This window comes from Eschrichtius robustus, chromosome 7, assembly GCF_028021215.1.
Source record: "Eschrichtius robustus isolate mEscRob2 chromosome 7, mEscRob2.pri, whole genome shotgun sequence".
Classification (NCBI taxonomy): domain Eukaryota; kingdom Metazoa; phylum Chordata; class Mammalia; order Artiodactyla; family Eschrichtiidae; genus Eschrichtius; species Eschrichtius robustus.
Window position 1 is genome coordinate 138,498,498 of NC_090830.1, and position 25,568 is coordinate 138,524,065.

General features: G+C 51.6%; 1 protein-coding gene across 21 annotated transcripts in view; it reads left to right on the forward strand.

Moving 5' to 3' along the window:
- The window catches only part of JAKMIP3 (Janus kinase and microtubule interacting protein 3), a 104,206-nt gene that overhangs the window by 1,765 nt on the left and 76,873 nt on the right, over positions 1-25,568 (forward strand). For 17 of the 21 annotated variants that reach the window (XM_068548776.1, XM_068548774.1, XM_068548773.1 and 14 more), the window contains exon 2: positions 606-725. The exons of 2 other annotated variants lie outside the window; for them this stretch is intronic. The gene's annotated coding sequence lies outside the window, so the exon portion shown is untranslated. Of the gene's footprint in view, positions 1-605; positions 726-20,148; positions 20,213-25,568 lie in introns of those variants that run through there. 2 more of the 21 variants (XM_068548775.1, XM_068548777.1) reach the window with 2 other exon arrangements.

Below are 25,568 nucleotides of genomic sequence, written 5' to 3' on the forward strand. Positions count from 1 at the left end.
CGATAAATAAACTGTTATAGGACAGAAAAAGATGAGAAAAAGGAGAGTCATAATCAAAATGTCACCCATTCCATAGCACCTGCTATATGCCAGGCACTGTTCTGGTTTCTCTACCTGTGCTCGGGTATGTAGGTATCACCCTGCAGGAAGCCCAGGAGAGGCCCGAGGACAGAGGTGGGACTTCAGGGAACCAGGCTCGGAGCACATCCTCCAGGAGCCTGAAAGGGAGGAAGTGATGGTCTCACAGTGAATCACCCGGAAGTGAGGAGCCTGAGACCTGGGGAGGGGAAGGTCCTTGTCCCAAGTCACAGACGAGCGTTATGACCCGTGTCTCTTAGGCATAGTCAGGGGACTTAAGGGCCCTCCACTGGGGCCTGGATCCCACACCAGGCCTGCGTCCTCAGCTCTGCCCTGCCCGACCCTGGGGTCTGACAGTCCCATCTCCCAGCAGAGCTGCCTTGCCTCCACACTCACCCTGCTCCCGGGCAGGGCCCAATGCCTAGACCCTTCCTATCAGGGGTCGGTGGGCTGTGAGCCGTACCCCCGGCGACCGTGCTGTGCCATAGTCCAGTGCAAAGTTGTGAGGCCTTGTCCTTCGCACCCAGCCAGGATCTCCTGCTGAGGGTGACCTGCCTGCAGCCGACCTCAGTGAAAGGGTCAAGCCTCCCAGCCGATTTGCCCCTGGAATAGACCTCTTAAGTCAGCGTCACATCTGTGCACTCCAGGTAAGCAGCTTTGGGACCCCCGCTCCCTCCCTGGCGCTGGGCTGTCAGGCTGGCTAGGTCCCCTGCAGCAGCATCCAGCAAAGATCCTGCAGACGGGGGGCCCTTCCTTGCTGGCCTCTTCTGTGACTCTACCTCTAGCCTGTGACTCAGATGAGCACTGGGTCAGCTCAGCTCTGGCAGATCTCTGGGGTGCCTCTGCCACCACTCCAAAGGGCTGGGACCCTCTGTGCGAGTCTCACCGTGTGTGAGGGACTCACCCTCCCAAGTCTTCACCAGTACACTAGGTAAGCACATGGGCCCCTTTACCTCTGACTTTTGCCTGTTTTTCTTTTCCCCGATTATAAAGGAAATTCTAAAATTGTAGAGAAGTGCAATCAAGACAATCAATACTACCCCTAATTAACACCTGCATAGGTAACTCCTGCACATGGATAGGTGCTGCTGTGGACTGAATTATGTCCCCCAAATTCATTTGTGAAGCCTTGACCCCCAATGTGATGGCACTTGGAGGTGGGGTCTTTAGAGGTAATTAGGGTTGGATGAGGTCATGAGGGTGGGGCCCCCAGGATGGCATTAGTGCCCTTACAAGAGACATCAGAGAGCTTGCTCTGTCTCCGTCTCTGTCTCTGTCTCCCTCTGCCATGTAGGGATTCTGAGATGCATCCACATTGAGGAGTTCACCCCTTCTCTGAGGAGCCTTCCGTGATGTATGTGTTACAGATTTTTTAAATTTTTATTTATTTATTTTGGCCGTGCCATGTGGCATGTAGGATCTTAGTTCCCCAACCAGGGATCAAACCTGCTCCCCCTGCATTGGAAGCGTGGAGTCTTAACCACTGGACCACCGGGGAAGTCCCCAAACACTTTTTTAAAGTTTTACAAGCGACTAATTTTAGACTTACAGAAAAGTTGCAAAAATAGCACCAAGTTCTGTAGGTTCCCCTGGCGTTAACGTCTTCTGTGACATCTTCCTGTAGATCATGGTCAGAACCAGGACATTAATTAGCACCTCTACACTATTCACCGGATGACCGGCCTTCCTCTCACCAGTTCCCCACTGATGCCCTTTTTCTGTCCCACCAGGATCCCAGCTGTTCTGCTTCCTTGGTCTCTTCCAGTAGGTGACCCTTCCTTAGTCTTTCCTTGTCTTTTATGACATTGATACTTTTAGAAACTATGTACTGATGAGTTGTTTTGTAAAATGCCCCTCAATTTGAGTTTATCTGCTCTTTTCTCATGCTGGGAATGAGGTGATGCATTTTTGGCCAGACCCCCCCACCCCCTCTGCACCCCCCCACCCTCCCCACCACCAGCACCCATGTGCCTGTCTTCACGAACTGCGTCAGGAAGTCGCCGTGTCCACAGGGCTCATTGACAGTGATGTAGGGTTGCCTCGATGCTTTCTCCATGTGAAGTGGCCATCTTTCCTTTCCTTGAATCCTCACTCACCGGTGCCGGTGTTTCGCACATCTTGCATCTGAGTTATTACTGTGGTGTTTGCTGTCAGGCCTCCCGTGTCCTTTCCTTTCTCATTGCTGGTTGGAATTCTCCTGGAAGGGAAAGCCGTGTCCTCTCCTCATCCATTTACTTGATTATTTGTTCCTATCTGTAGGGACACATGATTGATGGCTTTGCTCCATGGGTTAGAATCCAGTGGTAACTATATTTTGTCCAGCAGATGGTTCCAGCGCTGGCTTCAGGGATAACCTGAGGCTGCTGCTGGACTCTCTCAACAAGCCCATCTTTTCTTTCTCTTAAGTTAAAATATTTTTTTTCTCATTGTCTTACTTTCTGGAACTACAAGATGTTCCAGGCTTGGCTGGTTCCAAAAATCCTTGGTTTGTGGTTTCTTTCACTGACTTTTTGTTTGTTTGTTTGTTTGTTAATGTTTTCCATCGTTTCCTTGCTTCTGTGTTGGTTTTAAACATCTGATGCTAGTCTCATTCTTTTGACTCTGTTCTTTTTGCTTGGAGGCCTTGAGGATTTTATCTTTATCTTTGGAATCTTATAGTTTTACTAGGAATGTTTCAGAGTTGATTGGCCTGGGTTTGTTTTTCTAGGTACCCAGTGGGCCTTTTGAGATGTGCAGATTCAGGTCTTTTTCTGTATATGGAAAGTTTCCATGGATTATAGCTTTAAATATTAGCTTTGTTTGTGCCATTGCTTTGTTTTTCTTCTTTAGAGATCCTGAAGATATGAATACTATCCCTCCTCTGCTTATCTTCCCTTCTTTCTCTCTGACTCTTTACTGTTTCTTTATGTCACTCCTTTCTCTTGGTCTCTCCTGGCCTGGTCTTCAATCTTCGATGCTCCTTATTAGATTTTCATTTAAGTTTATTCTTCCTTGGGCACCTTATACCCTATTTCTCATTTATGAGATGATTTTGGCTTTCTCCTTCTCCTTCTCCTTCTCCATCTCCTTCTCTTTCTCCTTCTCCTTCTCCTTCTCCTTCTTCTTCTTCTCCTTCTCCTTCTTCTTTGAATTTGATCAACTGTCTTTTCACTTTTCCCCATTTTTGGTTCTCTTTAGTGTTCAAATTTCTAATTCAGGGTGGTTTTACACACCCTCAGATGGCTGTTTGAAGATGCTTAATTCTGTATGGGTTTAGTTTTCTTCTGCTTCAGGTTGCTTTTAAACTGGGGGAAATTGTATCAATTCTTTTGTGTGAAATTTTGTTTCCTGATTTTCTCCAATTGTCTCCTGTGGACTTTCTTTTCTTTTGTTTGTATTTATGATTTGGGGGTGTTTTACAAGAGTCCTAGCTTAATGGCCCCCTTTTATGTCATCCTGGGGACGTCCAGATGTTTTAGTGAGTTGTGTGTGTGCTGTGGTGATGGGGGTCTTTGTCTTGAAGACTGCATTTCTTTTTTCTTCTTTTCTCTTTCTTTACCTGGTTACTAATAGGAGTTTCTCTCTTCCTTTTTTCCCTTTTTCTCCTCAGAAGCTCTGTGTTTGGAAAGCTGACCTTTCAAATCATGCTGTCCTTTCACATCACTCTGGCCTCTTAACTTGAACCTGTTAACTTTGAATAGCTCACTTGGCCCTTTATCTGTCTTTACATCGTATGCCTGCCCTCCCCAGCCCACCCTGACCTCCACCTTCTTTATCAAGATTAATCAGCACATAGAATTGTGTCCATGTATGATGTACAGCCTGTTGATTTGATGCATTTATAAATTGAACATGATTCCCACCATAGTATTAGCTACTATCCCCATCCTGTTATAGTTACCATTTGTTTTCTGTGGTGAGAACATGTAAGATCTGCCCTCTTAGCAATGCCGTGCCCTCTGATGGGGTCTGGGCCTTGTAGTTCTGTGAGCTCCCTTCCTGTAGTCAGGAAGGGGTTCTCGTGTTGAAAGTGGCTTTCATCTTTCCAGTGCCATCCACTAATCCACGCCAGCCCCGTCTGTCCTCTTGGCGCTGGGTGGGGTCTGGGTGGGGCTGGATGGGGGCGTGAAGGATGGTGGTCCCGGGATTTGTTGATTTTTCTCCTTTTACTCACGGTTACTTGGAGGTTCTGCTACTCTGTCTTCAAGTAATGCCAAGGGTGTAGTTTGGCAAAGAATCTTTGATGTTGTGAAATTCTTTTGTGGAATTTAGCGAGGAGATTTTTGGGGGACTTGATTCTTGTACAGCCTACGTTATCTTCCTGAGGAACATTCTTGTCCAAGTCTTTTGTGGGTGTTTGTCTTCATTTCTTATGGAAATTCCTGGGGTGAAGCTGCTAGGTCACAGAGTAGGTGTGTGTCTTGTTTTATAAGAAACTGTCAGAACTTCCCCCCAATGGCTGCACCATTTGATATGAAAATTCCAGTTGCTCCAAGTGCTTGCCAACATTTGGCGTTTGATCTTTTTAACTCTAGTCTCACTGGGGAGTGTGTGGTCGCATCTCTTTGTGGTTTTCACTTCCGTTTCCCTCGGTACTAATACATTGAGCACGTCTTTGTTGGGCGTTTGTACGTTTCCTTTTGTGAGGCGCGTGTTCAAATCTTTTGCCTATTTTTATTGGGTTGTTTGTCCTATTATGATTGAGTTGTAGGTGTTCTTTATATATCCTAGATGCCAGTTCTTTGTCAAATAGGTCTTGTGACTATTTTCTCCCCATCTGTGTCTCACTTATTCATTTACTAAAGTGGACCTTTGGATGAGCAGAAGTTTTACATTTTGAGAAAGTCTAATTGATCAGGTTTTATGTGTGTGTGTGTGTGTGTGTGTGTGTGTGTGTGTATGTGTGTGGTTATTTCTTTTTGTGTGTGTCTCGTCAGAGAAACTTTCCCTCCTCCACGTCCCAACCGTCTTCTCCTGCATATTCTCCCTGTGCCCTTCTGACAGGACCCCAGTAGTGTTGGACAGTCTCCTCGTGTTCTGGTCTGAGAGGCTCACCTGGCCCATGTCCTGCAGAGGCTGGAATCGCCACTTGCCCCGGGAGCTCCAGGTCTTTTTGGGGAAATGTTATCTGAAGACCCACACGGCTGGGTGCTAGCGGAACTCATGGCTTCTGCATTGGTCTCGACTTTGTGTATTTTCAGAGGACAACACTAGAAACAATTTTAAGAGAAAATGCGTGATGATTTTATACTGAAAATTTTAATTCAAATTTAAGACTATAGATAATTATTTCTTTATATTTCCATCTTCTTTCTCTTAGGCTGAGATTCTTGGCTCCTAGTGACATTCATAAGACTACTTCTTTGCTTTATTCTATTAGTTTCAAAATAATATCAGTGTGTTAAAAGAGTGTGGTTAGGAAAAAAAAAGTTTGCTTTCTTTGCATTTCTTTTTGTCTTTCATTCACTAAGTTCATTTGTTTCACTTTACTTTCACTTTTTAGGAATGGCTTTGCTTTTCCTTCATGTTGATTTAATTTTGTTATAGTTCTATGCTAACACATATATAGAGCTATAAACCAAAGTACTTTGAAAGCAGACCAGCTTCATCATTGTCTTTTTAACCCTCTTCTCTCTCCTCTGTTGGTAATATTTTTAAAGTAGTTTTTGATTTATGTTTCTACTTAACAGTAATATAGGCAAATGCACGTGTATTTCCACTTCCCCTGTCCCGTCTTAGGGGAAGGGTAACCTACTATGAGCCTGTTGTAGTATTCGTTGTGTTCACTTAGTACCAGGTCTCAGCATTGCTGTGCAGAGACCGCCCTCATTCTTGTCCTCAGCTGCCTAGTATTCCCTGAGGGGCTGGATCTTAACCTAGTCAACGAGCTCTCTGTCCACGAACATTTGGATTGTTTCCAGTTGAATATCCTTGTGCACGCATGGTTTTTATATATTTTCAAGTATATCTCTGACTAGGTTCTTAGAAGTGGGATTTCTAGGCCAAAAGGAAAATGACTGTGTACTTTGCTGTATATTGCCAAAATCCCCTCCCCAGGAGTTACACTATCGTATGGCATTCTACCAGCAACGCATGAGAGCCTGGTTCTCACAGCCTTGCCAACAGACAGTGTTGTCAAACTTTTGGGGGTTTGCCAGGTAGGGGAGAAACGGTAAATTCAGTGTATTTTTATTTGCATTTCTCTTACCAGGAGTGAAGTTGAGCATCTTTTCATGTATTTAAAGGCTTTTTGCATTTTGTTTTGTGTGAACTGTTTATTCATAAGTCTTGCCCATTTTTTTCTTTCTTCTCTGGGGTTGTTTGGCTTTTTTCTTCTCAATTTTCGGAAGTTAGTCATATATTAGCCTTTGACCTATGATATAAGTTACATATATTTTCTCTATTTTGTCATCTCTCATTGAACTTTGCTTATGGTAGGGTTTTCTTTTGTTGTTATTGTTTTTCCCGTGCAAAACCACGTAAGCGTTTATCCCACCAAGCCTCTGTCTCAGGGGGAACCACTCTGTTTTGAGGTGCACACTTGCTAGTGGTTTCTGAGTTCCCGGTTCTCAGAACCATCACACATCCCTTTTCCCACGCTCACCAGCTCCTGCACGGTTTCTTAGGGGGTTGGTGGTGGTGGTTTGGAAGTTGTGGCTGGCAGAGTGAAGCTGGCTGCAAAGCCCCTCCTCTGGAGTCTGGGCTCCTTTGTGGGGTTTAGTGGTCACGCTGTGAGGCCCTGGGCTGGGTGTCAGGAAGCAGTTAGCCTCTGCAGAGACCTCCTGGCAGGCTCGCTTTGGGGGTGCCCACTGTGACGGCACAGCCCCCGTAGGTAAGAGGCTGAGGGGTCCTGAGCTCCCAGCCCCCACCCGAAGCAGAACCCCCAGCACCCAGGGAGTGAGAGCAGGAGCCCAGCTTGGGTGCAGCCACTCCAGACACCACCTGGGGCAGGAACGAGCCTCCCGCTAAGCTTTGCCCACCTTTCTGACCACGCAACCCCAGTGAAGCAAGACGGTTGTTCTAAGCTGGCGAGTAGAAGTGATCGGAAGAGAGGCAGTGCTTTGTCATCTTTTTGTGGAAGGTGTTTTTAATTTGTGTTTTGTTTTACTTTTCTGGTGGCTCCATTTAGTATTGAGAGGAAATCTGGGGAGGTTCAAAAATGATGACAGCCGTTTTGCCTCCAGCTCAGAAGTGTATTTCTTAATTTCCACTTAATGGCTCCATTGGTGTATTTGGGTTGAAATCTCTTTTACTTTCTGCTTCCTATTTGTTGCACCCTTTTCTTCTTTCTTGCCTTCGTTTGCATTGACTGAGATTTTTCTCCTCTCTTCTATTTAAACACCGTATATTCTATTTTCTATCATCTTCATGACCGTCACTAAAAAACAGCAGGCAAAATTAACTTTTCAAGGCTGCAGTGAACCAAAACCCTCCTCCCAGGTAATACAAGGACTTGGGATACTCTACATCAGTTTCTCCCTCTCCTAACTTTTATGTTTTGTTGTTTGGCATTTTGTTTCTAACTTGTTTACTTTGTAACACCACTAGAAATCATTGTTAGTTCTTTATGCATTTATTTTTTATAGTTCCTCATATATTTAGCACTTTGCTGCCTTTCCGTGTTCTTCCGGCCTCTCAGAGGTCCCTTTAGAACCATTCTCCTCTGCCTGAGGCAAATCCTTTAGTTTCCTTTGTTCAGTCCTGGCATCCACTCTCTCAGTTCCTTTTTTCTTTTTTTTTTTTTTTTGGTCTGAAAATTTCTTTCTTTCAAGAATGAGGGTGAAATATATTTTTACTAGGGATTGAATTCCTCTTCGGCAGGTATTTTTTAAAGTGCATTTAATCCTTTATTCCATTGTTTTATGGCTTCTGTTGTTCTGATGAGAAGTTAGTCGTTAGTCTAACTGCCCTCCCTTTGAACATAAGCTTTTATTCCTCTGGCAGATTTTATTATTTTCTCTTTGTCTTTGTTTCTTTTTTCCTCAAGTTTCATTATGATGTGTCTAGATTTTGACTTACTTTGAATCTTTGGATGGTTGTCTTTCATCAATTTCAGAGAATTCTCAGTCACAACTGCAAATTTTGCATCCAAGTTTTTGCCCTCATTTTTCCTTCTAAGCGACCTTCTCATCCTCTCTCTCTGCCTCTCTCACCTCTCTTTTGTGTGTGCTGCCTTTTCTGTGCTCACTTCTGGGTCGTTTTTTCGATGTCATCTTCCAGTCACTAGTTCAGTCTTATGCTACCACAATGTCCATTGTGTCTTAACTCCAGTTATTATATTTGTTTTTTTAAAGTGCTCTCTGTTTTATTCAGGTTTGAGATATTATGTCTTGTTGTTTTCTACTCCTCGAAGTTGTTTTCAAGCTTCAAACTTATTTCTTTAAAAAAAAATAGAACCAGACCGTGGGGAGGGGGGAGGAGGGGTCTCTGGGGACTCTGCTCAGATGTGCTGTGAACCCAAAGCTGCCCCCAAAAGTAAAGCCTATTTAAAACATAGCAAGGCTTGCTGTTTTGTAATCGGTAGTTGTTAATTCTGTGCTGAAGTTTGTGTGGGCCTCCTTCTATTTTTTAAACTCGGTTCTTGCTCAGTTGCCGTGTCCCCTGCCTTCCCTGGTGTCATTAGCTGTCCTTGAACAACTGTCTGTGGGTTTCCCTGAGACCTCGGGTGAATATGCTTCTCTAGGAGAGGGTCACACTCACTCCTGCCGGGCAGCTGGGGCAGCTGGCTGGGAGCCACTCCAGGCCGCTTCTCTGCCCGGAGGCCCTTGTTCCCCTCTGGTCTCCGCTGTGCGAGGACCGACTGCCGTGTGCGCTTCTCAGGGCGGGGCTTCCTGCGCTGCTCCCTTCACGGCAGCTCTCTCTGCAGTCCTGTGGAATGGGGTGGCAGATGCGGTGGGGGTGAGCACAGCTGAATAGCCCCCAAGGGTTAGCCCTTTGGTCCTAGCTTAGCCCCAGGCGGGTAACTGGTGGAACTCCCCACTGGAGCAAGTACGCGCTCCCGTCTTGTCCACAGGAGGTGTTGGCTTTCGGCAAAGGCTGCCTTGGTTTTTCCATAATGTGCTATCTCTCCGTCCAGGCGGTCCCAGGACTTTGGCGTCTCAGCATCTTTCTTGCCTTTAGGTGGGAGGTGAGTGAGTGAGTTCTGACCTAACCAGCCCACCATTACCTGCAAAAGAGTTCTGAAACTCTTCTTTGCTCCCATGGAGTACTGCAGATGGTTTGGAGATGTTGCTTTCCATCCAGGGTGGGGCAGTGAGAGCAAGAAGCTGCCTTAAAGTGGGGCTGCAACCTCGAGGCCACATTGTCATGGTTTCAAGGCCACAGTTGGAATGACCACAGGTGGACCGGGGGACCTTACCCTGTGAACTTGAAAGAGGATGTGGAACGAGGTGTCCACACCCTAAAACAACTTCTCATCCAGTGCCAGCGCCAGTGCCAACCACAGCTTGGAGAAACTAGCAGGGTTTCTGGGGAGGGTTCAGTTCATGTGAGGGGCATGCCTGGGAAAGGCTGGACACCTCTCTCTCTCCTGGTCACGCTGTCCACCAAGAATCTTAGAAGTGGGGGCATGCGGGGCAAGTCACCAAGGAGCTTCCTCTGTGGACGGGCTCAGGGAATAGCTTCTGGGTTAATGTTTCTGGTGCCTCTCATCCCAGGGGCTCAGGCCAGCGCGGGAGGCCCCGCCAGCGGTTAGGGCGCTGGTGGACACAGGGCGGATGAGTTGTCGAGCTGACTGGGCCGGCGGGGCGTGGATGAGTCCAGACAGAGCCACCAGCGGGCAGCCCGATGAGTGGAGAAGCGCTGCAGAGCTGACGCCCAAAGCCGGCTGTGAGTCAGGTAGAGGCAGGGCTGGCTGCCGCATCCGCTCAGGTGGGATCAGCTCATCACTAGGCGTGGTCAGGGAGCTGCAGTCGGGGAGAGAGTTGAGAAAGGGCAGCACCCTAGACGGCACCGCGGGAAGCAGGCCGCGCCCTCTCACTCTCCGCTCCCGGGCCAGGTCCTCCGAGGGTCCTGCACCCCACGTTCCCCGGAGGAAGGCAGGCGGACCCTCGGGGTGTGTTGCAGGGCGTTGGCTGCTTTGAGGCTCGCTGGGGCAGATTTCTTGGGACTGCTGGTGTCTATTTAGTTCGTTCTGTTTCTCCTGCAGCCAGAGCGGCAGTTGTGAAGATTGGACTCTTAACTGGGAGGTTGACGCAGGTTCTTTCTTCCGCGGGAGTGGTGCACTGGTGAGCACGTCCCCAGGGTGTCATGCAGAGGTCACACAGCTGTTCCCACAGGCCACAGCGCATGGGGGTGACTCGTCTTGAGAAGCACCACTCAGAGCAGTTGGCTTGCGAAATGGCATGAATCAATTAAAATCCAACATCTTTTCTTTTTGGCAACATTTGGGAGGGAATTAAAGCAAAGCAGGCTTTGCCAAGAAGCCCATAGGCCATGATGAAGTCAAGTTTGGAAGCAGATGGAAGGAAGGGTCAGTGCACCTGCAGTCAGCAAGCTGGGGCGCCGCCGGCAGGTCCGAGCCGTGTGAACTGCCCACCTTGGTTTTAATTAATGCCTGCTCTGGCTTCACTTTTTTTTTTTTTTTTTTTTAATACCGTCTGAACTTGGGACCCCGGTCTGCAGGAGGGGAGCGAGCTGCTCCCTTGTTCTCTCCCACCAGGGTCTGAAGCCCACGTGGTCCCTCGTGCCGCCCGACACTGGGGCACTGAGGGACCCAGCAACTGGCCTTCTCCCCTTGGGGTCCCGGCCCTCAGACCCCGCCCCCTTGTCTTGTTCAAACATCCCCTGGTGGGATTGCACCTGCCTCTCTCCCTAACCCTCCATAGCACATGCTCATAATTCAACCTGAGTTTTCCGCCGGGCACCGTCAGCTGCAGCACTAGGTCGGCGGCGCCCTGGCTGATGGTCCTCGGTCAGTGTCGCCTGCTTGTTTGTGGGCAGTCAGCGCCTGTCTTTTCAAAGCCTGGCTCGAGCGCAAGCATCTGAGTCCGGTCCAGCCTCGTTCCTGGTGGCCAGGGTGGCTCCGGGCCTCTCTTCTCACCTCTGGAGCCCAGGTGTGTGCTCTGAAGAGCGGGTGCCGCTGGCCGGGCTCTCGGGGGTGACGGGGGCGACGTCCTGCTGCTCGCTGGGTCCACACTTAGTTCATTCAATCGCAGCCATGGGCAGCCCCTCCCCTGCTCCTCGTGTAGAGAACCCTCTAGAACTTAAGTGTCTGTACCCCTGCCATCCTCACGAGAGCCCTCAGAGAGCAGACTCGCAACCCGGAAGGGGGCCCGTCCCAGTGACTCTGGTTCCTGGGGAGAAGCGGGAGGGATGGGGTCTTCCTAAACTGGTGCCACCAACTGGGTTCACGCGACTCCCAGCACATGGCCGGGCTCTGCCCACGCGCATGTGCGAAGACCAGCCAGACCGTGTGCTGCCCGCACCCGTCCTTCCCTGTGATAAGGGAGAGGAGCTCGTATGAAAAAACCTTGAAAGAACAAAGGGACACTTCTTTGAAAAGCAGCCGAAAAAGGGACTTTCCTGGCCATCCAGTGGTTAGGACTCCACGCTTCCACTGCAGGGGTCACGGGTTCGATCCCTGGTTGGGGAACTAAGATCCTACAGGCCACGCAGCATGGCCAAAAAGCAAAGCAAAGAAAAAAAAGCAGCAGATAAAGTAAAAAATTAAATTCTGCTGATGGTTCTTCCCCAGGAGCCGTTCCGGACTTGCCCTGCTTCCTCTGCCACGTGCGGCTCTTGGAGGACCGAGCTCGTGGTCGGTGCCCAGCTGGGCCAGAGCCCGTTCACAGACCCCCAGGCTGGTCCCCGCCGCTCGCGACGCGAGAGCAGATGCTCCAGGTTGCTGCCCTGAAACGGGCTGACTCTCCAGGCTTGGCCGCACGGCAGCTCCTGTAGCTGAAAGCTCTCTGAGTTGGGGAGAATCCCTCCGTGCAGCGTATGTCCGACCTGGGCCTCATCCCCTGGAGCCGGGGTCCCCAGCCTGCGTGCGGTCAGGGGCTGGAAGGGGGGCAGACCCCCGAGGGCACGGGGGCTTCACAGAGCAGGTGGTGCGGGCTGGAGGCTCCCGTCTGGGAGGAGAGACTCTGGTTGAGCCTGGCAGCGTGTGGAGGGAGGCGGGCTGCTGGAGGGGGGTCCACGGGGGCGGTCACTGTCCAATGACCTATTTCCACGCCTCCTTCCGGGACACTTCCTCCAGCTTTCCACCCGACTTTGCATGAAGCTCTCAGGCTTCAGCAGGGCAGCCTGCAGACAGAAGGTTTTCCGAGCCCGGGGGGTGGGCAGGGGGGCTGATAAGACGAATGAGACTCTGGGTGGCTGCCGTGGCCCCTGGCAGGACGGGACAGAGGCCCTTCCATGCCCGAGGGCCCCAGCCTCTCCGAGGGTGTGTGACCAGGTCGCTCAGCTGCATAAACGCGAGTCAGCATTGGGCTGGTCGGTACAGTTTTCTGCGGAGTTCTTTGGCATCTGTGGAGAGGGTTTTTCACGCATTAGTCAGTCCTGTATTTTCTCGGCACTAAGTTTTGATCTATTGACGGTCTTCTCAGGGTCTCTTGATGTCGGGTTAAGGTACATGGGTGCCCCCCTTCTGCAGCAGGTTCTGTCGGATTTGGGATATCACGTTGTGTAGCAAGAAGGTGACGCCTTTAAGTGCAAACGGGATTCAGGGACGTGCAGTGAAACAGCCGTTCGCCGGCACCGGAGTAGCGGTGGGGATCCCACCCCCCTGCCCCCCGCACGCGTGTAGGATGCTGGGGCCTTCGCGGCATGTGCCGGGTCCACCAGCATGCTGCCGGCAAGACAGTGGACGTGAGCTGGTCTGAGGGCCGTCAGGAGAGGAGGTCCCAAAGTCTCCACCATGGGGAGAGCAGGAGGGCAGCCCCGCCTTGGGCGAGGCCCCGAAGGACCGCTGCTGCCCCTCCTGCAGGAGCAAACGGCATGGAGCCCCCCACGCGGTGGGGTTTAGGAAGAAGGCTCGGGCCGGGTCAGCAGCCAGGTGCCAGCTCCCGGGCCTGGCCGACTGGCAGCGAGCAGACTGCATCCAGCTCACTGCAGACCCCGCCTGGCCACGTCTGAGGTGCTCACGACCCTCAGTGTGACCGAGGGGCCGTCAAGGCGAGTCACGTGGGACAATGGGCCCATCTCTGACGCTGACTCCTCCTCTGGGTGACCATTCCGGCGGGGCTGGGGAGCGTCCCAGGCTTCTGTTTGCCCTTCCCAAATGGCGGGCTTACTCCTCCATCCAGGAACCTGACACAGAGGCTTTGTGGCTGCTGAGGGTGCCCCTCGCGGCTCTGCACTGGGGACCCAGGATGGCGTTCAGGGTCCTTTGGTGTCAGCGTCCCCTCAGACCCCATATCCGCAGCCTCCCCCAGGGGGTCACTGCGGTCGACAGCTGCAGGCCCCTGGGGAGGGACTGGGGGACATTTATTCCTGATCCTGGTGGCGATACCCCCTCATCACGTGGGCTGGGGGTCTGGGACGTGTCTTAGAGCTGGTGACCGGTGACGAGGCGAATTTCTCCCCCATGGTTTCTGGCTTCTGAGCACCAGCTCCCAGTTGTTTCAGTCGTACCCATCTTCTTGTGGCTAAGCAGTATTCCGTCACATGTGTATATATAAACCACATCTTCTTTATCTACTTGTCCCCGTCACTTCCTGTGTGCAAGGCCACCGAGCTGGCTAACTGCACAGTCCCCGCAGGGACCCTGCTGCTCCCACCTCCCACCTGCCCCTTGTCGCCATCCACCACCAATGAGGCTGCTGCATCCGAGGGCCCATGCCCACCAGCAGTGGGGCACTTACCCCGCTTGAAGTTGAACAGTCCACTTCTAGAATCCCACCCTGGGCTCCAGAAATCCATCCTGGGCATCAGAATCCCACCCTCGGTGCCAGAATCCCGCCATAGGCTCCAGAATCCCACCCCGAGCTCCAGAATCCCGCCCTGGGCTCCGGAAACCCACCCCGGGCTCCGGAATCCCCCCTGAGGCTCCAGAATCCCACCCCGAGCTCCAGAATCCCACCCCGAGCTCCAGAATCCCCCCTGAGGCTCCAGAATCCCACCCCGAGCTCCAGAATCCCACCTCGGCCTCCAGAATCCCACCCCGGGCTCCAGAATCCCACCCCGAGCTCCAGAATCCCACCCTGGGCTCCAGAATCCCACCCCGGGCCCCAGAATCCCCCTTGAGGCTCCAGAATCCCACCCTGGGCTCCAGAATCCCACCCTGAGCTTCAGAATCCCACCCTGGGTGCCAGAATCCCCCTGAGGCTGCCCTCCACGGCCACGGCTGGCACCAGCTCTCTGAGATGAGACCCTCCCAGAGTCCTCCCTCCCCAAGGCAGCCCCGGGACAAGGCCCGTGTGTGGGGCGTGTATTTTAGGAAGGGACCCCAGGGAACAGGAACGGGGCCGGGAAGGACAGCCAGGGAAGGGGTGTGCGGGAGGCACCACATGGGGGCTGTTGGCAGCTGGTCACTGCTGTGCACACTTCTGGGTGGACCCCACAGAGCTGAGCTGCAGGAGGATGGACAGAGGGACGTGCGGCAGGACGCCCGCGGCGCCCGGTCGCTGCCTCGCTGGCTTGTCTCTGGACAGAGGGGACAAAGCACAGCGCTCGCACCCCCGCTGGCACGGTGAGCTGGCAGTCACCCTCCCAGCCGTTGCGTGTGTCCCTCCTGGCCTGTCTGTGGCCTCACACGAGGCCATCTCTCCCTCTTCCTCACGCGGCCGGCTGTGGGCCCTGGGGCTGGGCACCCGTGGCGGGAACAAGGGCAGCTGTGTCCTGTGTTTTTAACCCCCATGAAAGGGGCGTTCTGTGCAGTTCCAGCCTGGGACAACCGCCCACCTCACTGACCCGGCGTGAACGCGCCCATTCTTTCCTGTGGCTTCGGACAAACGCGCCCATTAGCGCCGAGCACAGTGGTGCTGTGTTTGCAGCGCACGGGTTGGTGGGGGGCCTGCAGCACAGGGAGGGGGTCGAGTGACACCCCAGCAGGAGGACCGCGCTGCGGGCCGCTCTGGGCCAGGGAGGGGCTCTGCCAGCTCCATCCTAGCGCCTGCGTGTAAGCCCCGCCTCCACCCTTCCCACGGTTATTGATTGAGGGCCCAACGCAGGTGCCTTGGGGCTGCGTGATGGTGAGTGTGCGTCATCGTCCGCGGACGATGGGATTCGGACTCTCGTGAGAGCAGCAGGCAGGTGGGCGTGGTCAGGGCCTGGGCTGCAGATTGGGAATGATTTCAGGTGCAAGGCTGCTTCCACCTGGTGAAGGATCTGCTTAGCATCTGTGGGTGGAAATGCAAACTGGGGGCCGAGGAGTTAATGTCTGATGTTGTGCCTGACAGGGGCTCTGGAACTAGTTAACGCCCGGGGTTGTGTTACCTACAGAGAGGGCACAGGTGTGCCGGGGCCCCAGGTGCGCGGCGTGCGTGGCCTCGTGAGGGCGGGGGGCGGGGAGGCTCAGGTCAGCCCCGGGGAGGGGGGCGCCCCACACGTGCTCAGAGACGCTGGATCCACCAGGTGAAGCCGCAGAGGTGCTCCCTGCCATCCTCCTCACGTGTTCCACGTGTCACACGGGCTTTTATGTGGATGCGTGTGTGGAGAGGCTCATAAAACCAGCCACGCGAAGCAGTGGGGCGGGGACACACAGGCTGCTGGAAAGACACGTTTGGTCCCGATGGGAGGAGCGCTTGGAAACCGAACTTCGGCCCTGAATTCCACCGATGAGCCGCCGGTCCAGCTCCAGACGACCCAGCTTCTGTCTCGTGTTGTGGTTCAGCTGCGGTGCCCGTGCTAGAACATTCTTTGGTTTTGCTGGACTTCCCCGCAGGAGGGGGCAGAGCCCTTCTTTCCCAGCCAGCTTTCCTCCGGAGGCGTCTGGTGCTGCCGGGCCCGGCAAGCAGAGAGGTCGGTATCCCAGGAGCGGGTCGGGCGGTGGCCTGGGTGAAGCGTCCGCTGGCTCACCCTGGGCCCGCGGAGGGTGTGTCTCGCCTCTGATGTGAGCTGAGATTGGCCAAGTCTTCCTCCTTCCTGGAGGGAGGTTTACTGAGGATGAAGGTGTGAATGATCACTTGTCCAAGTCAGGAGGGACCTTGAAAACACCAATGTTCAAGTACTTTGAAGGAAAGCCTGTGTTGTACGTGGTAACTACAGCCACACGCGGGTGATCAAGCTGTCCTGGGGAGGAAGCCAGGGCCTCTGGCGTCCGCGTCTGTCCCTCCCAGTGGCTCTGCGCTGTCCCCTCCCCGGGCCTGGAGGGCAGCCCCTCGGGGGGTCTGACCTCAAGGATGGCACCGGAGCTGCCCGGTCTCCAGGAAGCTGCAAGAGGGGCCTCAGGACGGGCGTGGCGGCCGCAAGTTTGCCGCAGGGCAGAGGCAGGTGGGCAGTCGGAGCTGCGGCTCGGAGCAGGGGCCCGGCCGGGGCTGCCCGTCCATCCGCTCTTCCTGCCGGGCTCACCCACGGGGCTCAGATTCCAGGAGAAAGCTGAATTTACCTGCAGAACCAGAGGGTATTGGGAAGTGGACATTTTTTTAAAGCTTTTTGTGTCAGGGTAGAGCTGCTGCTTAAGAAGTAAATGGAGTTGCTGGCGAGACAGCCAACAAAGATAGAGACTCTCTCCTTCCCACATGCCCTAGAACGCAGGATGGAAGTAACCGGAATTCTCCCCGGCTCATTTTACAGGGGAGGGTGGGAGGGAGGGAGAGGGAGAGAAAGAAAGGAGGGAGGGAGAATGGATCTGGGAGTCAGAAGGGAAAGCTGCCCCCTGCCCCCTCCCGCTCCCCCCGTCGAGCTGGGAGCCAGGGGCTGTGGCTACTGGTGGGATGGGGGCTGCTGTCCCAGGGCCAGGGGACCGCACCTTCATGCCCACGTGGGAGAGGAAAGAAGAGGCAAGACTTTGCTGGAGGAACTGGGACTCGGCCCTCGCGCAGTGCTCAGACCCCGCCTGAGCGTGGACTGCCGTACCCACCGGCACCAAGAGGGGACCGGGGACCTTGTCTCGCTCTGCTCCCTCCGGCTGGGGAAGCATTTTAGGGAGAGTTTGAAGAGCCAGGTCTGTGCCTCTCCCTCGTTTGAGGCTTGAAATGATGTGATCCCAACTCCCAGTCAGGAGGAATGGAAAGAAGGGTCCAGGCAGGTGATCCTGGGGTGGGGTGGGACGGAAGCAGACACAGGCCAGCTCCGGAAGGACAGGGAGAAAACAGTGCGATTATTCGAACAGATGCAGGAAAAGCGTTTGATAAATTGCAATACCCATTCACAATTTTTAAAAAAACTGTGCACTTAGCAAATTTGGAATACAGATACATTCTTTAACCTGATAAAAGGAACCTACCAAAATCCTGCAGCGAATGTGGTACGTAATGGGGGACCAAGCATTTCTCTTCAAGAAAGAACACAAGAGAAAGATGCAAATATCATTACTTCTCCTTAACAGTGTATGGAAGTCTTACGCAGCACAAGAACATGGGAGAAACAATGTGAAAGTATGAAGATTGGAAAGGAAGAGACGAAACTGCCCTTCTCAAGAGAATGTAGAAGTGAACAACTGTTGGAACAAATGAAATTTCAGCATGTTGCTGGCACAAGGTCAATATAAAAGAATCAGTAGTGTTCCTATCAGCCCTCTTCCTGCTGGTTAAGTGAGGACAGTGGCAATAACACACACAAATGCCTGTCATGACAGGAGCGCCGAAGGGATAAGTATGTCAAAAGTTGTGCAAAACCTTTTGGAGAAAATGATACAACTTCTTTGAAAGACACTTTAAAAAGTCCTAAGTAAGTAGAGGACTGTACTATGTCCACAAACAAAAAGACTGCACCATTTTACATTCCTGCCATGAGGGCCCAAGGGTTCTAGTTTCTCCACATCCTCACCAACACTTGTTGTTTTCTGCTTTATGTTTTTTAGTAGGCATCCTAATGGACGTGAGGGTGATATCTGATTGCAGTTTTGATGTGCATTTCCCTGATGATTAGTGATGTTGAGCATCTTTTCACGTGCTTATTGGCTTTTTGTCTGTCTTCTTTGAAGAAATGTCTATGCAAGTCCTTTGCCCATTTTTTAATCTAGTTGTGTTTTTGTTGTTGAGTTTTAGGAGTTCTCTCTATATTCTAGATACTAATCCCTTATCAGATATATGATTTGCAAATATGTTCTCCCATTCTGTGAGTTGCCTTTCTACTCTGTGGATAGTGTCTTTTGATGCACAAAATTTTTTAAATTTTCATGAAGTTCTATTTGTCTATTTTTTTCTTTTGTTACCTGTGCCTTTGGTGTCATATCCAAGAAATCATGTTAAAGTCCAATGTCGTGAAGCTTTTGTCCTATATTTTCTTCTAAAAGTTTTATTGTTTTAGGTCTTAGATTTAGGTCCTTGATCCGTTTTGAGTTAATTTTTGTATATAGTGCGAAGTAAGGTCCAACTTCATCCTTTTGCAAGTGGATACCCAGTTTTCCCAGCACTCTTTGTTGAAAAGACTATCCTTTCTCTAATGAATGGTCTTGGCACCCTTGTCAAAAATGATTTGACCGCGTATGCGAGCTCTCTATTCTATTTCTGGGCTCTCTATTCTAGTCCATTGGTCTATGTGTCTGTCTTTAATTCACACGCTTACTTTTAAAAATAGAAATGAAGTCAAACCATACACATTTTACAGCTGGCTTTTAAAAACCTTAACAATATGTTGTTTACATGTCTCCGTGTCAGTACATACACTCATGCCACGTTAAAGAGTGCCGTTGTGTTGGGGTACACGTGCGTCCCTTGTTTATGTAAATTACCTGTTGGACATTTAGGAGGCTTCCAGTTGTTCACTGGTGTGTTATGGGCAACGTTGTCATAATTATCCTTCATTGAGTTTTATTTAAGGTGCTCAGAGCAGTGCCTGGCACAGGCTAAGTGCTATAAAAGTATCTGCTAAATAAAACCTGTACAAACGCCATTACGATATCACTTCCTCAGGATACATTCTTAGAAGTCACGTTTCCGGGTTAAAGCACACGCACTTTCAAAGGGTCACCACCTGCTGTCTCCCTCTCACCTGCATGGAGCCGCCCTGAGATGGGGCCAGGCGCAGGGCGTGAGCAGATCACACAGGGTGGGGGCGCTCTTGCGTCAGGGCCCAGGCGTGCCCCTCGCAGGGTTTGGATCTTGGTCTCCAGAGCCACGCCCCTCTCCCCATCCCCAGTTTGGATCCTGGCTCCAGCCCCTGCCAGTGGGGTGATCGTGGGCAAATGTCCCGATCTCGTGTGCCCTCCCTGCACTCCCGTGCGGCCGCAGCGTCTGTCCTGCAGGGCAGTGTGTGCAAGGCCCCCGCACCCCAGTCCTGTCTCCTTGACCAGTCAGAGCAGCTGGGCTCTGAGTGCCCTGCAGCCTGGAAGCCACGGAGAACCTGCCTTTTCGAGAGCACCGGCGAGGTTGCACTTTGCTTCTCCCGAGCAGGGTCATTACGGAATATGGCTGGAATGACGGAGGGCGAGCTCGTGTGCCCATCCATCACGCTTGTGCTGGCCGTATTGGATTCATTTCTGTTTTCATTCTTCAGAGTTTAATGGATACTGATGGCTTCTATCACCTCACCATTAAAACAAAAATACCCTTGAAGTGGAAGTTCATATTGCTGACTTTATGGCTACATGGAATCCAGAGGGGATTCTCTAAGGGAAAGGGACCGGAGTGCTGTCCCGCAGTGCCGGACACGGAGGGGAGCACGGTGGCAGGAGCCGTCAGCATCACCTGTCCGTCCTTCACTTGCCTTTTCCTGGAGGATGTGGCCAGACCAGCCGAGTCCAGGTTCCCCTCCTGTGTGAGCACAGAGAAAAGCCGCTTTCAGAGTCCCATCTACATGGCATCACTTCCCCCCGGCCCGCCCGCGCCATCCCCGCAGCCTCTGAATGGAGCTCGCCCTATGTGCGTGTAGCATGTCCAGCTCCGGAGGGCTTAGCGGTCCTGCTTAGAAACGGCCGGGAGCTAGTCCCTCCCCCTGGATGTAGTCACCATGTGGTAAATTCCATCTGAAAAGAGGAGCTGAGCGCTTTGCTGAGTCACAGAACCCTCCGAGCTGATTGCACAAGCCGGGCTGAGCACAGACAGCTGAGAGCTCTTCCCAGGGTCAGATGAACGCGGAGGAGAGGCGCAGGGACTGAGGAGCTCCGGGTGTAAGTGCTTCGCTTTTGGACGCTGCAGGGGCTCTGCTGTGTTCAGCTGGGGCTGAGGTCTTTTTTGCAGGGGTTTATCCCATTTGAATTGGCTTCTGCATTTAGCGTGCACACGGATGTAGCCGGAAAGTTCACGGGGGCGGGGGAGGGGATACGTTATCTTACCTGTGCAGAGGGCATCACGGAAGAAAGTGTTCGATCTGCCTTTTGTACGTTTGTGCTCCCGAGTGCTTCTGGGGGAGGGCTGGGCCTGCTCCCTCCGGGCACTAGGCTTCTCTTCTTAAACACGGGGTTTATTTGATCCGCGCTCAGAGCTGGAGCCTGTCCTCACGGCAGCTGTGGGGTGGAGGGATGCTGGCTGTGCCCGCCCTTCCTGCTGGGTGTGGTGAGCACCCCGGGCACAGCCGGGAGGCCCCGCCGGCTCCCTCATCCTGGCTGGGGTGGGGTGAAGGGGGCTCCTGGGCCCTGTTTTCTTTTTTAATAACAGGTGTGTTCATGGCTCCCCCCTGCCCTTTGGAGGGATGCTGTCTTCTCTTTAAAACTTAATCAAGAAACACAATCTGTCCGTTGACATTGCTTCTCATGCCAGGAACTCAGGTGTTACAGCTTATTACCTGATTTCCAACATTTTTCCTTGAAAGAAGCGGGTGTTATTACATTGTGCCTCAGTCTCTCCAGTTCAGAGAAAGTCAGAGGTTGATTGGGGCTGGCAGGGTTTGGTGGAAAGAACATCACAGGTAATTTGGTCAAACATAAACTGTTTTGATATGTACTGAGTTGTGAATGAGGCTCACTGTGAAGCTGTGTAAGTGGGCTACAGCTGTAAATACTGTTGCCTTTGATTCTGCTATTTGTTCAAAACCTGGATCCAAGTTGTAGATTTGAGGATATTCTCAGCAGATCTAAGCCTTTGAGCAGATCAGTTGTAAATTCTACCCTAGTTCCCGAGGAGAGCAGCACAACAGAAAAGGAAAGCTGGCCGTGGCGTGACTTCGGTTTATCTCTACAGCATTGCCAGCAGAAGGCCAGCCTTCATCTGAGCTGCTCTGGGGATTTCAGAAAGTAGATAAATGCATATCTTGTAGAGGATGGTGCATTCATTCCTAAGGCCGAGGGCCATGCGCATCTGTATCTAAGCCTTCTTTCCTTGGTTCTGGGATGCTTTGAGGGCTCCCCTATTAAATCCAAGCACCACATGCACCTGACTCGGTCCTGTTACCCGGCAGACGACCCTGGGAAGACCCACCACCTTGAGATCCTACCTGACAATATGGGGCCAACCGGGTGGCAGTCCCGTAGCCAGGGAGCTGGGGAAGAAGGAAGAGTTCCTCGTCAGCCCCCAGATCGTGGAGCTCACTGCCGCGAGAGAAGCGTGGGCACCCTGCTGGCGTTCTTGGAGGCTGACCTGGACCGTGGGCTCCTGTGAACTGGGGATCCCATTCAGAGCAGATGCCACATCTTTTTGGTTTTCCCTGCTCCTTAGTTTCCAGACAGTCAAACCAGATGTGAAGTGGGTGGCTATGTTAAGTTTGCACTCGGACCCCGAAACAGCCCTCTTCAGTACAGGGACTGGGAAAGTCCAGGACTCGGCCACAGCGACAGTACCTCTTTTTGAGGCTGTCATCCCCAGTCTTCCTCCTTCGAGCAGGTGCATTTTCCGCCTCAGAAGCACTGGCTGTGGGTCCCGCACCCCGTGGCCAGCTGTGCTTCAGAGCCCCAGGCCCACGTGCTGCCCGCCCTGCTCCCACCCTCCATAGGACTGCCCTGTCGGGTGCTCGCGAGGCCCTCGGGCGCTGGGCTGGCGCTTGCCACCCCTTAGACACTTCAGGAGGCCACCTCAGAACAGACCCGTGGTCGTCGCTTTCCAAGCGGCACAGCTGACAGGTGGTGGACGGGGGGAGTCGTGGGAAACCACATCAGAGACGCAGAGGATGGGGTCGAGGGCAGCCTGGCCTCAAAGCGAAGCCCAATCCTGGCGGAGGGAAGGCGTTCTGCACTGGGGATTCTGTCCCACTCAGGATGGAGGCTGGGACTCGACAGGGAGGTCCGGAAGGTTCAAGGCCGAGAGACCTTGTGGATTCAGGTAACCTTCATGCAGTGTGGGCTGGTGATTTTGAGGTTGGAGCCGCACCCGTCAGCAGCTCCCCTGCTAGGTGAGCGTTATCCCATCCCGAGTGGCGTTTTCCGTGCCCCGTGAGCTGACATACAGTCTCTCTGAGCCGCTGCCTTTCCTAGAACTCTGCCTCCCTGGTGGTTGGTTGACCCAGTATGACTTTGGCTTTGAAGAACCACCCGGGCCTTCCTGCCTGGGAGAACTCTGTGTGTGCGTCTGCCGGTGGTGGGCAGTGGGCATTGGGGCAGGGGCACAAGGCCAGGAAGGAGGCTGGTGGTCTGGAGGGGCATGTGTCTGCGTCATGCTGCTGGATGTCACCTGAGCTCCGGCACTCCCTCTGGATGATGGGGGTGGGTCGGAACAGGATGGGCGTTGGAACCCGTCACATTCATGCCGAGGTCCCCCCAGACAGACCTTTCTGTAGGTCGTTTGTCTTCTGGAGATGGACTCCGTTCAGGAAGAGTTGGACTATTCCTAAAGCACAGAGGGGCGTTGCCACAGTTTTGCACGTTTAGTCTGAGGTTCATCTGAGGGCAGGCCCCCTGGTATTGTAGCTGATGCATGCATTTCAGAGTTTTATTAAAAAGCAGAATTGGCTTGTACTGTGCTCTGATCTCAGGACAGAAAAGGCAAAACCCAAGGCCAGAAGGACCTTCTGGCGGCATTTACCAGACAGAGAGGCAGGGACTCTGGGTGGTTCACCAAGCCCGTTGCTGCCGCTTCTCCACGTGGGCCTCTGTGGGATCAGGCCCCACGGGACACGGGGGTGGGGGGACAGTCTCAGGCAGTTGGAGTCTGACCCAACTGGAGAGTCCACAGCCTGCCCAGCGCCCCAGAGAGGGACCTGGCAAGCCGCCGACGGCCCACTGATGTGGTGCCATGGCAGTGTGTTCCCCCGCCCCCCGTGGGCGTATCCACCCAGCATCGCCGGTCTAAACAGGGCTGTGGTCCTCTGAAAGTGCGTCTTACGGCCCTACTGCTTTTCAGACTCTTTCGACCATTGATTCCCGTGCATCGCCTCTGCTCTGTGAAGCAGAGCTGCCTAGCCTGGAAGACCTTCCATTGACTTTCATTCCTTCATTCATTTATTGTTATTTTCCTGTTCGTCCAAAGGAGGGGGAACCCAGCTCTGAAACTGGCCTTAGCACCTACCCTTTCACATTTTCAGGGATGTTAGTTTAATTTAAGAAGAGCCCCAGAGCCCCACGTGGGCATCCTCGTCGTGGTGGTGTCATGGCACCAGGTTGGGGCAGTTGTAATATTTGCTGGAGAAAACCTGGAGAAGACAGAGGAGGCGGCTTCTTCGGTGACAGGCAAGGCTCAGAAACACAGGCACCAGGTCCACACCTTCCACTGACGAGGGAGGAGTGGTTTCCTCCCCATCCGGGGAACCCCCAGGCCACCCAGCATCTGCCCCGTTACAAGCCCGAGCCACCCGCTCAGGGCCCTGGTGGGACAGTGATGGCTTCTGAGCTCCAAAAGGCCGTCAGCTGTGTTTTCTTTATGAAATAGGCTTTGTGGTTTTGTTTTTTAATATTTATTTATTTATTTGGTTGTACCGGGTCTTAGTTGCAGCAGGCAGGCTCCTTAGTTATGGCTCTCCTGCTCCTTAGTTGCAGCACGTGGGCTCCTTAGTTGTGGCATGCATGTGGGATCTAGTACCCCGACCAGGATCGAGCCCAGGCCCCCTGCATGGGGAACTTGGAGTCATATCCACTGTGCCACCAATGGATAAGTCCCTATGAAACAGTTTTGTTTTGTTTTGTTTTAATTTCATAAAACAAATACATTCTCATTATGGGAACTTTAAAAATATCTAGAAAAGAAAAAAGATAGAAAATAATCACATTCTTCCAAGGTAAATTATTACCCACAAGACAAATTATTAAAATTTTGGAATATCTTCCTTTTCCTTTTTTCTGTTTTTTTTACATTGTTATGATCATCCTATCAATTACAGTTTTGTCTTCTGTCTCTTCCCCTTACATGAGATACTCATTTTCCCTTTTAGAACAATTCTTATTAAGCATAATATTTCCTTGTGCAGCAACTTAATTCATAAGTATTGAGGTTGTTTTCACTATTATAAATAACATAGCGTTGAACATTTCTGAGCATAAAGTTTTCTCTGTATTTAGAATGACCTCTTTGGGATAGAATCCGAGATATGAAATTCCTAGGTTAAAAGTTAGCAGCACTTTTAAGATTTAAAATTTCATATCATCATATTGCTTTCCAAAAGAACCATACCAGTTAACCTGTCTCATCAGTAATACCAAAACCACCAATTAGCCTATTATGTATGGCTTTGAAACTTCTTTTTTTAATGGTTAAATAGGATAAGTTTTGACATGTATACGCCTGCCAAGCCGTCTCCACAGTCAAGATGGTGAACCTGACCATCACAGCTGAAGTTTTCTTTCGTCTTTGCATCCCTTCCTCCCTATTCCCCCTGACAACGCACCATGTCGCCAGGCAACCACTGATCTGCTTCTGTCATTATAGACCAGTTTATATTTTCTAGAATTGCATTTAAATGCAGTCATATAGTATGTTTCTGTTTAGATCTAACCTTTTCTGCTCCGCATAATTGTTTTGAGATCTATTGTTGCATGTATCAATATTTTATTATTATTATTATTTTTGCTGAGCAGTATTCCATTGTATGGATGTACCCTAGTTGGGCGCCTGGATTTTGGGTTGCTTCCACGTTTTTCTATTACAAAGGAAGCTACTAGGAGCATTCCTGTGCAAATCTCTGTACAGACACATGCTTCCACTCCCCTTGGGCAGACACCCAGGCTGGATGATATTGTAGGTGTGTGTTTAACTTTTTAAGAAACTACCAAAGTGTTTTCCAAAGGGGTTGAACCATTTGCATTCCCGCCAGCACGTCTGAGAGGTCCCGGTCTCCCTCACCCTCGCTAGCACTTGGTGTGGGCAGGCTCCTTGTTTTAGCCATTCCAATAGGTGAGCAGTGGTCTTCTCTCTGTCTCTCTTTTTCTCCTGATCAGTCTTCGCAGAGATTGGTCAGTATTATTATTTTCAAAAAACCTTTCATTAATTTCTTCTCTTGTGTATCTGTCTTCAAATTATTGATTTCTACTAACATCCTTATTATTTCTATTCTGCTTACTTTGCATTTACTTTATTGTAATTTTTCTATGTTTTTAAAATGGAAGTTTATACTAGGATTAGATTATGATTGGAGATAGTTATTATTTTCTAATACAAGCATTTATT